The sequence below is a fragment of the Arachis stenosperma genome, chromosome 4 (genome assembly GCF_014773155.1).
Source record: "Arachis stenosperma cultivar V10309 chromosome 4, arast.V10309.gnm1.PFL2, whole genome shotgun sequence".
In the NCBI taxonomy this organism is placed as follows: domain Eukaryota; kingdom Viridiplantae; phylum Streptophyta; class Magnoliopsida; order Fabales; family Fabaceae; genus Arachis; species Arachis stenosperma.
In genome coordinates, this window is record NC_080380.1 from 83559971 (window position 1) to 83576869 (window position 16899).

A 16899-nucleotide genomic window follows, 5' to 3' on the forward strand; every position below is an offset into this window, starting at 1 on the left:
GTTTTGTTTTAGCTTTATGAAATTTATGCATCCTTGCTGAGATTTTATTTTTACTTCCTTCATTACAAAGTTCACAGGAAAAAGGAGACACGGTTGATTTTTCAGGACCCTTAATATCTCAAATTCACACCGTCCATGAGATCTTAGAAAGACATGAGCGACACATACGGCGTACTGTCTGGCGATCGTGGTTTCAGAAAGGTATAACATCATTTTCAAGCTGATAGTTACAGTACAAAACTGCAGTATGTTTTGTGTAATTGTGCTAGACTTGTTGAAATCATTATTAAATGAAGATAAAATTGTTGAGTGTGTTTTCATGGCATTTCTTTTAAACTTGTTGTTGCAGGTAAGAAGAATGGGAAGTAAAAAAACTGCATTGATAGTCATGCATGAAGAATATAAAATCCTCAAGTGCTACAAAAATGATAGAAGTTCTTCCAAGAGGGCCATCTTTCTCTAAATCACAATGATGTGAGCTACAAGATTCAGCATCATGAGTTTTTGCCTATAAACTGCGAAACTCAACAATATTATGTTTGGATTGTTCATATAATTTTTTTTATTTTTTTTATTTTCTACACAAAAATGACAGATAGAATAAGTTAATGACTTTAATAAGTTTTATATGTATTGATATTTTTTATCCCACTGTATTTTATAACTACTTTGGTTATAAGAGATTGATATAGCTAATTTGGTTTGAATTTTATTAATGTAATACTAATTTTCATTAGTTAATTTTTTTAAATGATATTCACATATTTTTGTCGATGTTTTTTTATTGTTTTTGGAGTGCATTAGAGTACTTTAAAAGTATAGCCAGATTTTTTTTTAATTTGATAAGGGTTAGCCACGCTTTAAAGCGTGGCAATAGGTCTATGTTTCTTTGACTATTGGCACGCTTCAAAGTGACTATATCTTTTACTGTTGGCACGTTTCAAAAGCGTAGCCATATCTTTCATTTTTCGGTACGCTTTTAAAGCGTGCCGAAGGTTAATACATATCGCCACGCTTTTAAGCGTGGCAAGAGTTAAAAGCGTGGCAAAAAAGAAAGCGTACCGATAGATCTACAAAAGCGTGGCGATAGAGCAACCGGCACGCTTGCAGATGTGACCCTTTCAAAAGCGTGCCGATAGCTCAAAAAGCGTGGCGAAAAGCTGTCGGCACCCTTTTTAGCACTTTTCGGCACGCTTTAAAAGCGTGGCAGAAAGCTTATTTTCTTGTAGTGATTTCTAACTCAACCAAAACTTAAACCTAACATTCGATCCTCCTCCTTTCCTCTAATCCTCTAACACCAGAGAAACCGCACAAACAACCAAGCAGACAATGACAAACATATGTAGAATACAAGTACTGCAGGTAACAATATAACAATTAACATAGTAAGTTCATTTAGCATTCCCAAATAATGCACAAACAAGCAATTCAAACAATATGCATATGATGCATGTCTGTCTTATGGCTGATAAGTCTTATCTGTCGGTTATCAAGCCGACCCGACAAGTCCAGCTGCTAAACCCTGGACTGTCCTCCCGTTGCGCATCCCCAGAGTCTATGCATAATTTTTTTCTCATATATAAAATATGCTTATTGGAGGTATCCTTCCCGGGAATTTATATGTGGCCGGTCACCCTTACGACGTAGGGTCAACAGAGTATCAAGTCTCGACCTGGAACACGTGGTGGCGGTACTTTATTCAGAGAAACTCGTATCTCAGATAAATTGAGTGCATAAGCCACAAAAATATTCATAACCATTCATAATCATTGCACAATCATTCTTTATAGCCATGGCATCACATATACTTCACTTCTTTGCACTTTTCATACATAATTTATCATTTTTTGACCTTACTTCAGCCACAGGTTATCACCTTTTCCTAGCTTCATCTCATTATTGGACATACTATTAAGATCTAGGGCTAAAAGAATAAAAATAGAGGTTTAAAAACAAAAAATCATGTTTGCTGAAAACAGGGTTCATGCATATGCGTGGGCGTGCATTTTTCCTTGCTTGCGTACACGAGATGCCCAACCTAGAAGGGTTGGTCGCGTCGCGTGCAGGTGGTCCCGTACGCAACCCTTTAAAAATCACTACTCGCGTATGCAAGCACCTTACTCGCGTACGCAAGATGCCAAACCCGAAAAGGGTGGCCGCGTCGCGTGTAGTGCTCGCGTACGCAAGATCTGCAGATTGGCAAAAATGTTGAATGCTGCAAAATTTTCAGTTTTGCACTCCAAATTTTCGACGTGCATAACTTTTTCATTTAAAAATATTTTTCATCCGTTCTTTGAACGGCGTAAACTTCATGGACCCAATTTTCATATGAAATAAGTTTGAAATAATTTAGGGTCTGGAAGGCGAGTTATGGCTCTCTGAAGTTCGGTCAAAAATTAGATTTTCACAAAAGTGCTTAAACCTCTATTTTCACCAAAATCAAACTCAATACCAACACTCCACTCATACAAATAGCACCATAACATACCATTTACAGCACCACAATCTCCACATCCTACCATAATCAACCACACTTCAATATTACACAGTCTTAGGGGTGTGCATAAAAAAATCAAAATGTGGTTAACCGGTTAAAAAATCATAACTACATTTTGGTTAACCAGTTTAATAAAACCATTTTAAAAACCATATCTATATTTTTTAAAATTGGTTAACCAAAACCAAATTTAAAAAAACCAGTTTTTAACAGGTTAACCAAAACCAAAACCAAATTAAAATCAAAACCTAATTTCAAAACCAAATTACATACTCTTTCTCTCTCTCTCTCTCTAACTCTCTCTCTCTCTCTCCCTTCCTCTCTCTTTCTCTCTCTCCCCCTCTCTCTCTCTCTCTCTTATCTCTCTTTTTCCCTTCTCACCCTCCTCTCTCTCTCATTTTCCTCTTTCTCCTCCTCTTTGTTCTCCTTTTCTCTCTCCCCCTCTCTCTCTCTCTCTCTCTCTCCCTCTTCTCTTATTCTCTTCCTTATCTCTTTTTTCCCCTTTCTCCCTCTCCCTCTCTCTCCCCTTCCTTCCCCCCTCTCTCTCCTTCCCTTCTCTCTCTCTCTCACTCATTTTCCTTTTTATCTCCTCTCCCCTTCTCTCTCTCTCTCTCTCTCTCTCTCTCTCTTTTCCTCTTTCTCTCCTCCGCTCTCTCCCTTGTCTCTCTAATTCCTTTTTTCCTGTTTCTCTCTCTCCCCTCTTTCTCTTTCTCTCTCTCTATCTCTCTCCACCTCGGCTTTCTTTCTCTCTCCCTTGTCTCTCTATCTTTCTCTCCATCTCTCTTTCTCTCCTTTCCTCTTTCTCTCTCTCCTTCTCTCCCTCTCTCCTTCTCTCTCTCTCTCTCTCCTTTCTCCACTCTTCACTGCCTCTCTCTTTCTCTTTGCCCTCTTTCCCATCCTCTCTCTCTCTCTCTTTTCTCTCTTCTCTCTTTAATCATCTCTCCTCTTTTCTATCTCTCATCCTCTCTCTTCCCTCCTATCTCTCTCTCCTCTCTCCTTCTCTCTCTCTCTTCCCCTCTATCTATCTTCCTTTCTCCTATTTTTTCCTTCTCTCTCTCTCTCTCCCCGCTCCTTCCTCTCTCTCTCATTTCCTCCCCTCTCTTTCTCTCCCTCATTTCTTTTCTTTTCTCTCTTTCTCTCTCTCACTCCTCTCTCTTTCTTTTTCTTCTTTATCTCTATCCCATTTTCTCTCTCTCCTCCTCTTTCTCTCTTCCTTTTCTCTCCTTCTCCTCTTTCTTTTCTTACTCTCTCTTTTCTCCTTCTCTCTCTCAACCTTCTCTCAATACGAGAGAGAAGAGGACAAAGAGAGAAAAAGAGGAGGGAGAGAGAGAGATAGAAAAGAGAAGGAGAAAGAGAAAGACAGAGGGGAGAGAGAATGAGAGAGGGAGAGGAGGGGAGAGAGGAGAGCATAGGGAGAGAGAGGGAGAGAAGGATAGAGAGAAAGAAAGGGGAGGAAAAGAAAGATGGGAAAGGGAGAGAGATAGATAAAGAGAAAGGGGAGAGAGAGAAAAGAAAAAGAAGATGAGAGAGAAAAATAGGAGAGAGAAAGAGAGAGAGAGAGAGAGAAAAGGAAGAGAAGTGGAGAGAGAAAGGAGGGGGTAGAGAGAAATAGAAGAGAGGGGAGAGATAGAGAGAGGAAGAGAAAGAGAGGGGAGGGGGAGAAAGAGTGGAAGGGGAGAAAGAGAAAGAGAGAAGGAAGAGAGAAGAGGAGGGGGAGAGAAAAGGAGATAAGAAAAAGTTACTCGTATCATTTAGAAAGAAAATTATTTATATAAGAAAAAATTATTTATAGAAAATGCTGAAAAGAAATAAGAAAGAAAAAGGAACAAAAGCAATGGAAGGGATTTCATTATTTACAAATGTTACTCGTATCATTTAGAAAGAAAAAAAGAAATTAGATTAAAAAAATTCAATTAAAAAAAGGTTTGAAAATTTTGGGTTTTTTTATATAAAAATATTAATTTTTGTGTAAAAATTTATTTTTACATGTAAAAACCAATTTTATGGTATAAAAACTAATTTTTTAATATAAAACCGGTTTTTGGTGTAAAAACCGGTTTTTAATATAAAAATCGATTTTTTAATATAAAAACTATTTTTTTATAAAAACCGGTTATTTTTTAAAAATTGGTTTTTGTTTTAATAACCGGTTAAAAACCGGTTTTGAATTTCAGTAATCGGTTAATAACCGGTTTCATCATGTAAAACCAATTTGATTAATTAACCAATACTATATTTTTGGTTAACCAAAAAACTGGTTTGGTTTTTGAATTAACCAAACCATGAACACCCCTACACAGTCTCATACATAAATTCCTCAATTAACCAACAATATTATCATTAATTCATCATATATACATATTCAATCTTAACACTTTAACAATCATCATTGAATCATCATATAGTGTTCCATTTTCATCACCATCATCAGTCACTAACCCAATGCTCAACCTATTTTCATCACAAACAATAATCACCCACAAATACTCAATCCATATCAACAATTATCATCAAAGGTACTAAGCATTTAACATATTTATTTATTTCAACATATCCTATGGTCATCTAGCCTAAATTTTTATAAGACATTATATATTAAATACGAGAAACCAAAATCATACCTTGCCCGATTTCCTCGTATAATCCAAAGCAACACAAATAGGCAAGATCTCAAACTTCACCACCAAAATTCAGCAATCCAATGACCCAATCAAGTTTCTATCTCGTCAATGTTGCTCCAAAACACAATTACACACTACCTATGCACATTAGCACATTCATATACAAATTTTCAATACCTAACACACAATAATCAAAGAATCCACAAGGCTTAGAGAGCCCTTACCCTACCCATGCCTCAAATGAGCAAAACCCGCTAATCCATCAAGTTTAATTTGATCCTAAATTCTAAGATATCAAGTTTCAACAACCAAATTCCCAAAAATTCGATAATCAAGGGAATTGAGAGGCTGAGATGAGGGATGAGATTTATTACCGAAATTAGTTACCGAGCTTTTCGTAGAGCTTGATATCGCGGACGCGTGACCGCAAACGGTACGGTAATCGGAACTCGGAGTGAAAAGATATGGTGGTTTGAAATCAATATAAGGATTTTCTTCTCTTCCCCCTTGTTCTTGAGTTTGCTTCGGCGTTTTTGTTGAATGGGGAAGAAGAATGATTCTTCTTTAAGTTTTTGGGTTGATGGGTTGAGTCTTGGATCCAATACGAGTTTGGTTTGTCTAGTTTGGTCCAATTTTGAGTCAAATTCTTTAAAATTAGTGTCAAAATTCTTATTTTAATTAACTTTATCTTATTAAACTATAAAATTTACATTTTTAATTTATTTTATTAAAAATTAATTTATTGAATAATTTTTCGCTCATTTTACGAGATTTATAATATGTACATTGGAAAATAGTGTGCATTCAAAACAATCATTCCACGATATAGGAATTTTTATCTTGATCCTTAAGCTCTAAACTCGTAGGACTATAATTTGCATTAAGTTCTTTTATTTTCCGTAAAGGACACTTGACGCCCTTATCCTTTTAGGAAACTCATTAAGTTCGTTAGTTTTTCTACAAGGGACCCTTTGTGCCCTTATCGTTTTAGAAACATTACCATTTTGTCATTAGCCTTTCATTATTTTTATCCTTATAGGCATACAATTTTTCATTCATCTTTTAGAGTCATTAGTTTATCATTCAGAATCACTCGTTTATCATTCTGGAGGCTTTTAATCATTATCATTTTGTTGCAAAGCTTTTGCCTTTAATCTTTTAGAAAAAAAAAAATTCATTCTTTCCTTGGTCTTTTAGATAAATGACAACTATGTTCTTGATATCTCAATTTACTATTTTATCTTTAACTTTTTTTATGTAAATGACTTTTATGCCATTTCTCTTTAAGATTATCCTTTTGCCTTCACTCTATCATAAAAATACTATTCTGCCATGTAGAATCCTTAGTTACAGTTTAACTCTCACTTTTTCTTAAAATGACCTTTTTACTCCTGTGACATCAATCTACCATTTTGTCTAGAGGCTTTTTTTGAAATGACCAATTTGCCTTTCGTTGTTCAAATGGCCATTTTGCTCCTAAAATTTTTATAAAGTTACCATTATGCTCCTAATCTTTTATAAAATTATCATTATGTCCTTGAACTTTTACATAATTACTATTTTACCTCTTGTGATTTTAAATTACTATTTTAATTCTGATCTTTTAAAAAAAATTACCATTTTAATCCTAATATTTTATAAAAAAATACTATTTTATCCCACTAAGACTCTAAATTACCATTTTATTCTCAGATTTTTACTATTATAATTGTTTTAACATTCTTTAACAAAATTACACTTTTATCCCCTAATCTTTAGCATAATTACATTCTTGTCTTTATAGTTTATCATAATTTTTATTTTACTCCTACATTTTTTTAAAATTATAATTTTCCCTTGACCTCATTTTATTTACCTTTTTGTCCCGAATCTTTTATACAATTACATTGTTGTCCCTAAACCTTCTAATTTTCTATTTTTATCCTATATCTTTAATTATATTTTTGCTCATTTTTCACACTAATTTTTATTATGTTACATATTTGGGCTCTACACTCTTCTCAGTTCTAATTCTTAGCTCTCTTTTCTATCTGGGTGCATTTTTTTGTGTTTTTATATTTTTTCACAGTGACTCTTTTACCCTAAATTTATATTCTTAAATCTTTTAACCTTTTCTTTTGATATCTTTTGATCTTTTCTTCATTTTCAGAATGTAGTATAAACAAATCAGTTTTGACCATATAGTTTTGCCCTTAACTTAGAAATTGTTTCAAATATTTAATGAAAGGATCTCTTGAATTATAAGCTAACATATTTTGCTACATGCAAGTTCAAAGACTTCATAAGCATTTGTAGTTCAATTGCTTCAAGAGAAATTATTTTAGCACGATTCGGACCCACCTTTTTCGTGTTACATCAATACCACCTTCATTGATGACCAGTATACTAACTTCACATCCTACATAGGCAAATTCCTTTAGGACTTAACAGGTACAAGATAGAAGGATCATGTTGTCTCATGGTGTTTGGAGACAAAGACTGATTTGACCCAGTCCATTTCTATGGTTATGGATTAGTTTATCCTTCGTGATGATATACATGAATCAAATTAAGTGTTTACTTTTAAATTTCTGATAAAATAATAATGGGTTGGGAATTCATTATCTTTTGTTCAAAACTACAAATTAGCTAGTGGCATTGGTAGAAAAAAATTGTTTATGTTATACATTTAGCAGGCCAAAAGCTCATATGATCAATTAGTGTAACACCTTATCACTCTAAGCCTTATTTTTAACCGTAAAGCAAAGAATAATAAAGCATTAAGAAATATAATAAAGCAAAGAATAATAAAGCATCACGATAATTCTAAAACTCATACGATAATATATAATCAAGAAATATAATAAACTAGAAGCTCAATAAAGGAATAAAAGCTCAAAAACGCAGAAAATAAAGATACAAAAGCACAAATCGTTCAAATACGATAACTAAAGCATAAAGGTAAGGAAAAGAGATTATAGATACAAGATATATGTGTACAATATATCCAAAAGAAACTTAGTTACAACCCGCGAAATTTAGGCCAACTAGTTGAAATAAATACAACAGAATTTTAAAAGTTAAAATGGATACATCCTATCTCTCAAAGTTTAAGCAAGGCAACAAGTAGAATAATCAAAAGTGAGATAATAACTAAAGCAAAATAAACAAAAGGCAAAAGTGAGTCATCCTCCACTCTGTCACCATCCACAAACTCATCGAGGTGGATTGCAACCTGCTTAGAAAATAACAACTGTAACAACTCCAATTTTTGCACCAACGCGAAATTTTCTCAAAATAATATTTTAAAGTGATTAGTTTTATTTTGACAAGTCGACTTCGAACTCCAAAGTAAAATAAATAGTAATATAATTTCATTATTATGTTATTTATTTATTTTACTTGCTCTACTAATAATAGAGTTTAGATAATAATAATAATAATAATTATTATTATTATTATCAAGCTCGATATTCGACCATATAAGTAATTATCGGTATTTCTTGATGAGTTTAGAGTTGCTAATACTTCATCAAATATCTTTCATCCTCAAATTACTAATGTCATTTATATTAGTATCATATATATTTAACCCTATATATATACTTATGTTTAAATATATTCGGTTTTCATAAATATTCGTTTGAGAAAGGGTTAAGTATGATTTTGGTCCCTAATGTAGAGGCTAAAAATTTCTTTCGTCCCTCGGCTTTTTTTTGCTTCAAAATGGTCCCCAAAGTTTCAGTTTATTTTAAAATCGTCCTTCGGACCAAAATGCCCCTATCCCTTCTTCCCCAAAATTCTCCCTTCTTCTCCAAAATTATGCAACCACCACCACCAGAACTCAGAATCAGAACAACAACCACCACCACCACCATCATCATTATCATCATCATCATAACTCAGAATCAGAACAACCACCACCACCACCACCCCTCATCCACTGTCACTCCATCACCAGCATCCATCACACCAAAACATCAGAAAATCCAGAAAAATCAACATCAGAAAATCAGAAAAACCAAAACATCAGAAAATCAACATCATTATTGTCATCCTCATCAAAATCCAGAATTCAAAAAATCTAGAAAAATCAAACAACAATATACTTAGAATCAGAAAATCATCATCATCAAGAACCCAGAATCAAGAAGAAGAAGAAGAAGAAGAAGCGGCGGGCGGCGGACAACAGCTCGGCGGTGGTGTCGGCGGGAAGAAGAAGAAGAGGCGGACAGCGGGCGGCGGTGCGGCGGTGGGGAAGAAGAAGAAGAAGAAGAAGAAGTGGCGGTGGGGTCGGCGGTGGAGTCGGCGGGCGGCGGGAAGAAGAAGAAGAAGAAGAAGAAGAAAAAGGGGGGTCGGCGGTGCGGCGGTGGGGTTGGCGAGCGGCGGTGCGGCGGCGGTGCGGCGGCATGACGTCCTTCTTCTCTCCCCCCTCCACCCTCCACCCTCCACCCTCCCCCCCCCCACACACCTTTCTCGCCCCCCCCCCTTTTCTTTCTTTCTCCCCCCCTTCTGTATCCTATCCCCCTTTCTTTCTTTTTTTCTTTTTTTTTTTATTTATTTTATATTTATTTTATTTTATAATTTTTTAATAAAGGGTAATTTGGTAATAAAAAAAATATAATTGGTAAAAAGGACGATTTTAAAATAAACTGAAACTTTAGGGACCATTTTGAAGCAAAAAGAAGCCGAGGGACGAAAGAAATTTTTAGCCTCTACATTAGGGACCAAAATCATACTTAACCCTTTGAGAAATTTATAACTTGAACCGCCGACTCTATTACACCGAAACCTTGACACATAACCCCTTTCCTAACAAATCAACCGCTTCATTAGTTAATCTTATCATTCTTCATTTTATTTCATTGAGCCCGAACCATTAAAGAGAGGTTTAATTACTCTGTTGATCTCTATAGTTTTACAAAATTTTCAATTAAGTTCCTATACTTTTTTTTCTTCTAATTGAGTCTTTGTATGAAATTTTATTTTTAATTGGGTTCCTATACTTTTTTTTCTTTTATTTGGATTTCTGTACCAATTTTTTAATAGAATCCCTATATAATTAAACTAATTATTGTTAAGAAAAATTTAATTAAAAAAAAAATTTGGTGTAGAGAACCAATTAAAAGAAAAAAAAAATAGAAACCTAATTAAAAATTTCACAAAACTATAGAGACCAACAAAATAATTAAACGTTAAAGAAAAGAAAGAAAGGAAACGTGGATCAAACTAAAACCATGACACCTCATTAGTTTCATTCATTAAGTGTCATATAATCATATAATCATCTTCAATTGGCTTCATTTCTTTTTCTTTCATATGATAAGCGAGAGAGAGACCAAACTTGCATGCAGAAAATCGTAACTCCTACTAAAATTCCGGCTTCAATTTTTTGCAATCTGTAATTCCTATAAAAAAATTAATCCGATTAAAGTATTTGTATTTTTTTTCTCTACACAATAGTTTTATTTTTGTTTGGTAAAAGTTGACGGTAACGTAATTCCCTTCTCCTTGAATTCGGCTAATTGAAATTTTAAGAAGTACAAATAATTTTTTACATTTTTTTCTTTGGCAATCCAATCAAAAAATTTTTTCAGAATTTCGAGTATTTTAATTTTATACACAAATAAAATTTTGGTAAATTCTCACCGATTAAGTTATATTTAACAAGTGAAGTTGATGTTTGAATTAATTGTTGTTAAAATTTGATTGAATTTGCTTAATTTTAATATTGAACTTTTATGGAATCTTGGTGTTTTAGTAAGTGTGTGTCTCAGCCAGCCTTGGGACAGCGGAACCGTGGCTTTGATGATGAAATTTGGGCTTTTTTATTGTTTATTATTGAGTAGAATTTTAGGAAGTTCAATGACTAAGTGATTATATAAAAGTTACTAAGAGTCAGTAATTGAAAAACTCAAAAATAGAGTTATATATCAAGTAAAATTTTTATGAAAAACAAAGGAAGGTTTTGTTTTGTTTAGGGTAAAGAGAACAGCCAAAATTTTTTATTTTTTTATTATTTTAAAGTAAAAAATATAATTTTATAAAAAGATGAAGTTAAATTTATAATTATATAAGTTTTCAGGTATTTTGGGTAATAAGTAAAGTTTAGGGTTATTTTTATAAATATGAAAATAAGTAAGGATTCAAATTTAATTTTATAAAATGTTGAGGTTAAAAATAGAATATTAAAAGTTCGTGATTTAGAAAGTAATTAATAAAAGTTTAAATATCAGGTTTTATAAACAAAATTTTAAAAGAAGATAATAAATATTATTTTAAATACTTCTTTAAAATTATTCATTTATATTAAAATAAATTATTATTAAAATTATTATTCATCAAAGACATTATCTTATAAGAATATCATAATGTGTATTATTAATGATAAAGCAAAAAGTAGAGTAATCTTAAAATTTTTAGAGAATGCAGACTTAATTAAAAAATTTTATAATTCTTTTCCATAAGATATTTAGCGAAAAAATGAGAGAATAGTGCGAAGATAATTTATAGTATGGAATGATAAGAAAGAAAAGAAGAAGAAAGAAAAGAAAAGGAAAGAAAAATATTAAAGAAATCTTTGCCACAGGAGAGCAGAGAACAAAAATTAAAAGAATCTAACGAACCTCTTTCATAGGAGAGCATAGCACAGAAAAGAAAAGAATATATTAACTGAAGGGATCTCTACTATAGGAGAGCAGAGGACAAAGATAAAGAAAATGCGTTGAAAGACTGTCTACCACAAGAGAGCAGATGCGATCTTGTTTGGGCCTTAGTGCCAAATGTATAGTGGGAATGCCCACACACTGAGAATTGTTTTCCAGATGTAAGCATATTACAATACATTTAAAAGTCACACTGTATGTGGTCTGGCCATAAGACTTATATGCACAATGTATGCATCTGGAAAGCCATATTTGAGACTTGTGTCTGGATAATGTCGAGAGCGGGTAGGCAACTGACACATGAGCTCATGGCCTGCGATAGAATAGACATGCATCATCTTTGCTGCGCATTTGCATTTTTCTTGATGATGTGAAATTGATTGTGATTGTCTTCTTGTTTTTGTGCATTCTTTAATTGTATACTGAATTATTGTGACTAGTTTCTTCTCTGTGAATCTTGTATAATTGGATGTGAATTAAATTGAACTGTGATAATTCTGACTTAACTAACTATCCCCAACCCTACTAAAAACCCCCAGTTCTTACCCCTTTCCTTCCTCTCCTTTAGATGGAGACCGGAGTCCTGTTTTATGAGATGGACCTTCCCTACATATATGAGGATCCTGTACAGCATAAGTTTTACATAATAGCTACAGAGATTAGGACCCGTATGTACCTTCTGCCCGATGGTGCACGAAATTGTGATCATCAATGGCGCCATCAACATGGTACGCTCATTGCAATCTCAACTCTTTATCACAACTCCGCACAACTAACCAGCAAGTGCACTGGGTCGTCCAAGTAATAAACCTTACGCGAGTAAGGGTCGATCCCACGGAGATTGTTGGTATGAAGCAAGCTATAGTCACCTTGTAAATCTTAGTCAGGCAGACTCAGATGGTTATAGATGAAATATGAATAAAAGATAAAGATAGAGATACTTATGCAATTCATTGGTAAGAACTTCAGATAAGCGAATGGAGATGCTTTGACCTTTCCGTCTCTCTGCTTTCCTACTGTCTTCATCCAATCCTTCTTACTCCTTTCCATGGCAAGCTGTATGCAAGGGTTTCACCGTTGTCAGTGGCTACCTCCCATCCTCTCAGTGGAAATGTTCAACGCACCCTGTCACGGCACGGCTATCCAGCTGTCAGTTCTCGATCATGTCGGAATAGAATCCGGTGATTCTTTTGCGTCTGTCACTAACGCCCCACAATCGCGAGTTTGAAGCACGTCACAATCATTCAATCATTGAATCCTACTCAGAATACCACAGACAAGGTTTAGACCTTCCAGATTCTCTTGAATGGCGCCATCAATTCTAGCTTATACCACGAAGATTCCGGTTAAAGAACCCAAGAGATAAACATTAGAGCCTTGTTTGCTTGTAGAACAGAGTGGTTGTCAGTCACTTGTTCATAAGTGAGAATGATGATGAGCGTCACATAATCATCACATTCATCAAGTTCTTGAGTGTGAATGAATATCTTGGAATAAGAACAAGCTGAATTGAATAGAAGAACAATAGTAATTGCATTAATACTCGAGGTACAGCAGAGCTCCACACCTTAATCTATGGTGTGTAGAAACTCCACCGTTGAAAATACATAAGAACAAGGTCTAGGCATGGCCGTGAGGCCAGCCTCCAGTGATCAAAAGATTCCAAGATCTCAAGATGAAAAATACAATAGTAAAGGTTCCTATTTATAGGGAACTAGTAGCTTAAGAATTACAAAGATGAGTAAAAGACATAAAAATCCACTTCCGGGCCCACTTGGTGTGTGCTTGGGCTGAGCATTGAAGCATTTTCGTGTAGAGACTCTTCTTGGAGTTAAACGCCAGCTTTTGTGCCAGTTTGGGCGTTTAACTCCCACTTTGGTGCCAGTTCCAGCGTTTAACGCTGGGAATTCTGAGGGTGACTTTGAATGCCGCTTTGGGCCATCAAATCTTGGGCAAAGTATGGACTATCATATATTGCTGGAAAGCCCAGGATGTCTAATTTCCAACACCGTTGAGAGCGCGCCAATTGGGCTTCTGTAGCTCCAAAAAATCCACTTTGAGTGCAGGGAGGTCAGAATCCAACAGCATCTGCAGTTCTTTTCAGTCTCTGAATCAGATTTTTGCTCAGGTCCCTCAATTTCAGCCAGAAAATACCTGAAATCACAGAAAAACACACAAACTCATAGTAAAGTCCAGAAAAGTGAATTTTAACTAAACCTAATAAAAAATATACTAAAAATTAACTAAATCATACTAAAAACATACTAAAAACAATGCCAAAAAGCGTACAAATTATCCGCTCATCACAACACCAAACTTAAATTGTTGCTTGTCCCCAAGCAACTGAAAATCAATTAAGATAAAAAGAAGAGAATATGCAATGAATTCCAAAAACATCTATGAAGATCAGTATTAATTAGATGAGCGGGGCTTTTAGCTTTTTGCCTCTGAACAGTTTTGGCATCTCACTCTATCCTTTGAAATTCAGAATGATTGGCTTCTTTAGGAACTCAGAATCCAGATAGTGTTATTGATTCTCCTAGTTAAGTATGATGATTCTTGAACACAGCTACTTTATGAGTCTTGGCCGTGGCCCAAAGCACTCTGTCTTCCAGTATTACCACTGGATACATACATGCCACAGACACATAATTGGGTGAACCTTTTCAGATTGTGACTCAGCTTTGCTAGAGTCCCCAATTAGAGGTGTCCAGGGTTCTTAAGCACACTCTTTTTACCTTGGATCACGACTTTAACCGCTCAGTCTCAAGTTTTCACTTGACACCTTCACGCCACAAGCACATGGTTAGGGACAGCTTGGTTTAGCCGCTTAGGCCAGGATGTTATTCCTGTAGGCCCTCCTATCCACTGATGCTCAAAGCCTTGGATCCTTTTTATTTCCCTTGCCTTTTGGTTTAAAGGGCTATTGGCTTTTTCTGCTTACTTTTTCTTTTTCTCTTCTATTTTTTTCGTTTTTCTCCTTCTTTTTTTTTGTATTCACTGCTTTTTCTTGCTTCAAGAATCATTTTTATGATTTTTCAGATCCTCAGTAACATGTCTCCTTTTTCATCATTCTTTCAAGAACCAACAACTTTAACATTCATGAACCACAAATTCAAAAGACATATGCACTGTTTAAGCATACATTCAGAAACAAAAGCATTGCCACCACATCAAAATAATTAATCTGTTATAAAATTCAAAATTCATGCAATTCTTCTCTTTTTCAATTAAGAACATTGTTTATTTAAGAGAGGTGATGGATTCATAGAACATTCATAACTTTAAGGCATAGACACTAAGACACTAATGATCATAAGACACAAACATGGATAAACATAAGCATGAAAATTCGAAAAACAAGAAAATAAAGAACAAGGAGATTAAAGAACGGGTCCACCTTAGTGATGGCGGCTTGTTCTTCCTCTTGAAGGTCTTATGGAGTGCTTGAGCTCCTCAATGTCTTTTCCTTGCCTTTGTTGCTCCTCTCTCATGATTCTTTGATCTTCTCTAATCTCATGGAGGAGGATGGAATGTTCTTGGTGCTCCACCCTTAGTTGTCCCATGTTGGAACTCAATTCTCCTAGGGAGGTGTTGATTTGCTCCCAATAGTTTTGTGGAGGAAAGTGCATCCCTTGAGGCATCTCAGGGATTTCATGATGAGAGGGGTCTCTTGTTTGCTCCATCCTTTTCTTAGTGATGGGCTTCTCCTCATCAATAAGGATGTCTCCTTCTATGTCAACTCCAACTGAATAACAGAGGTGACAAATGAGATGAGGAAAGGCTAACCTTGCCAAGGTAGAGGACTTATCCGCCACCTTATAGAGTTCTTGGGCTATAACCTCATGAACTTCCACTTCCTCTCCAATCATGATACTATGAATCATGATGGCCCGGTCTATAGTAACTTCGGACCGGTTGCTAGTGGGAATGATTGAGCGTTGGATGAACTCCAACCATCCTCTAGCCACGGGCTTGAGGTCATGCCTTCTCAATTGAACCGGCTTCCCTCTTGAATCTCTCTTCCATTGAGCGCCCTCTTCACAAATGTCAGTGAGGACTTGGTCTAACCTTTGATCAAAGTTGACCCTTCTAGTGTAAGGGTGTTCATCTCCTTGCATCATGGGCAAGTTGAATGCCAACCTTATATTTTCCGGACTAAAATCTAAGTATTTCCCCCGAACCATTGTAAGCCAATTCTTTGGGTTCGGGTTCACACTTTGATCATGGTTCTTGGTGATCCATGCATTAGCATAGAACTCTTGAACCATTAAGATTCCGACTTGTTGAATGGGGTTGGTAAGAACTTCCCAACCTCTTCTTCTAATCTCATGTCGGATCTCCGGATATTCACTCTTTTTGAGTTTGAAAGGGACCTCAGGGATCACCTTCTTCAAGGCCACAACTTCATAGAAGTGGTCTTGATGCACCCTTGAGATGAATCTCTCCATCTCCCATGACTCGGAGGTGGAAGCTTTTGCCTTCCCTTTCCTCTTTCTAGAGGTTTCTCCGGCCTTGGATGCCATAAATGGTTATGGAAAAACAAAAAGTAATGCTTTTACCACACCAAACTTAAAAGGTTTGCTCGTCCTCTAGCAAAAGAAGAAAGAGTAGAAGAAGAAGAGAACGGAGGAGATGGAGGAGGCTATGTGGTTCGGCCAAAGGGGGAAGAAGTAGTGTTTAGGGTGTGTGAAAATGAAGGAGTGAAGATGGGTTTATATAGGGGTGAGGTGAGGGGTAGGGTTCGGCCATTATGGGTGGGTTTGGGAGGGAAAGTGGTTTGAATTTGAATGGTGAGGTAGGTGGGGTTTTATGAAGGATGGATGTGAGTGGTGAAGAGAAAGATGGGATTTGATAGGTGAAGGGTTTTTGGGGAAGAGGTATTGAGGTGATTGGTGAATGGGTGAAGAAGAATGAGGGTGGTGGGGTTGGTGGGGATCCTGTGGGGTCCACAGATCCTGAGGTGTCAAGGAAAAGTCATCCCTGCACCAAATGGCATGCAAAAATGCATTTTGAGCCAATTCTGGCGTTAAACGCCGGGCTGGTGCCCATTTCTGGCGTTTAACGCCAAGTGCTTGCCCTTTTCTGGCGTTTAACGCTAGTCTGGTGCCCCTTTCTGGCATTAAACGCCCAGAAT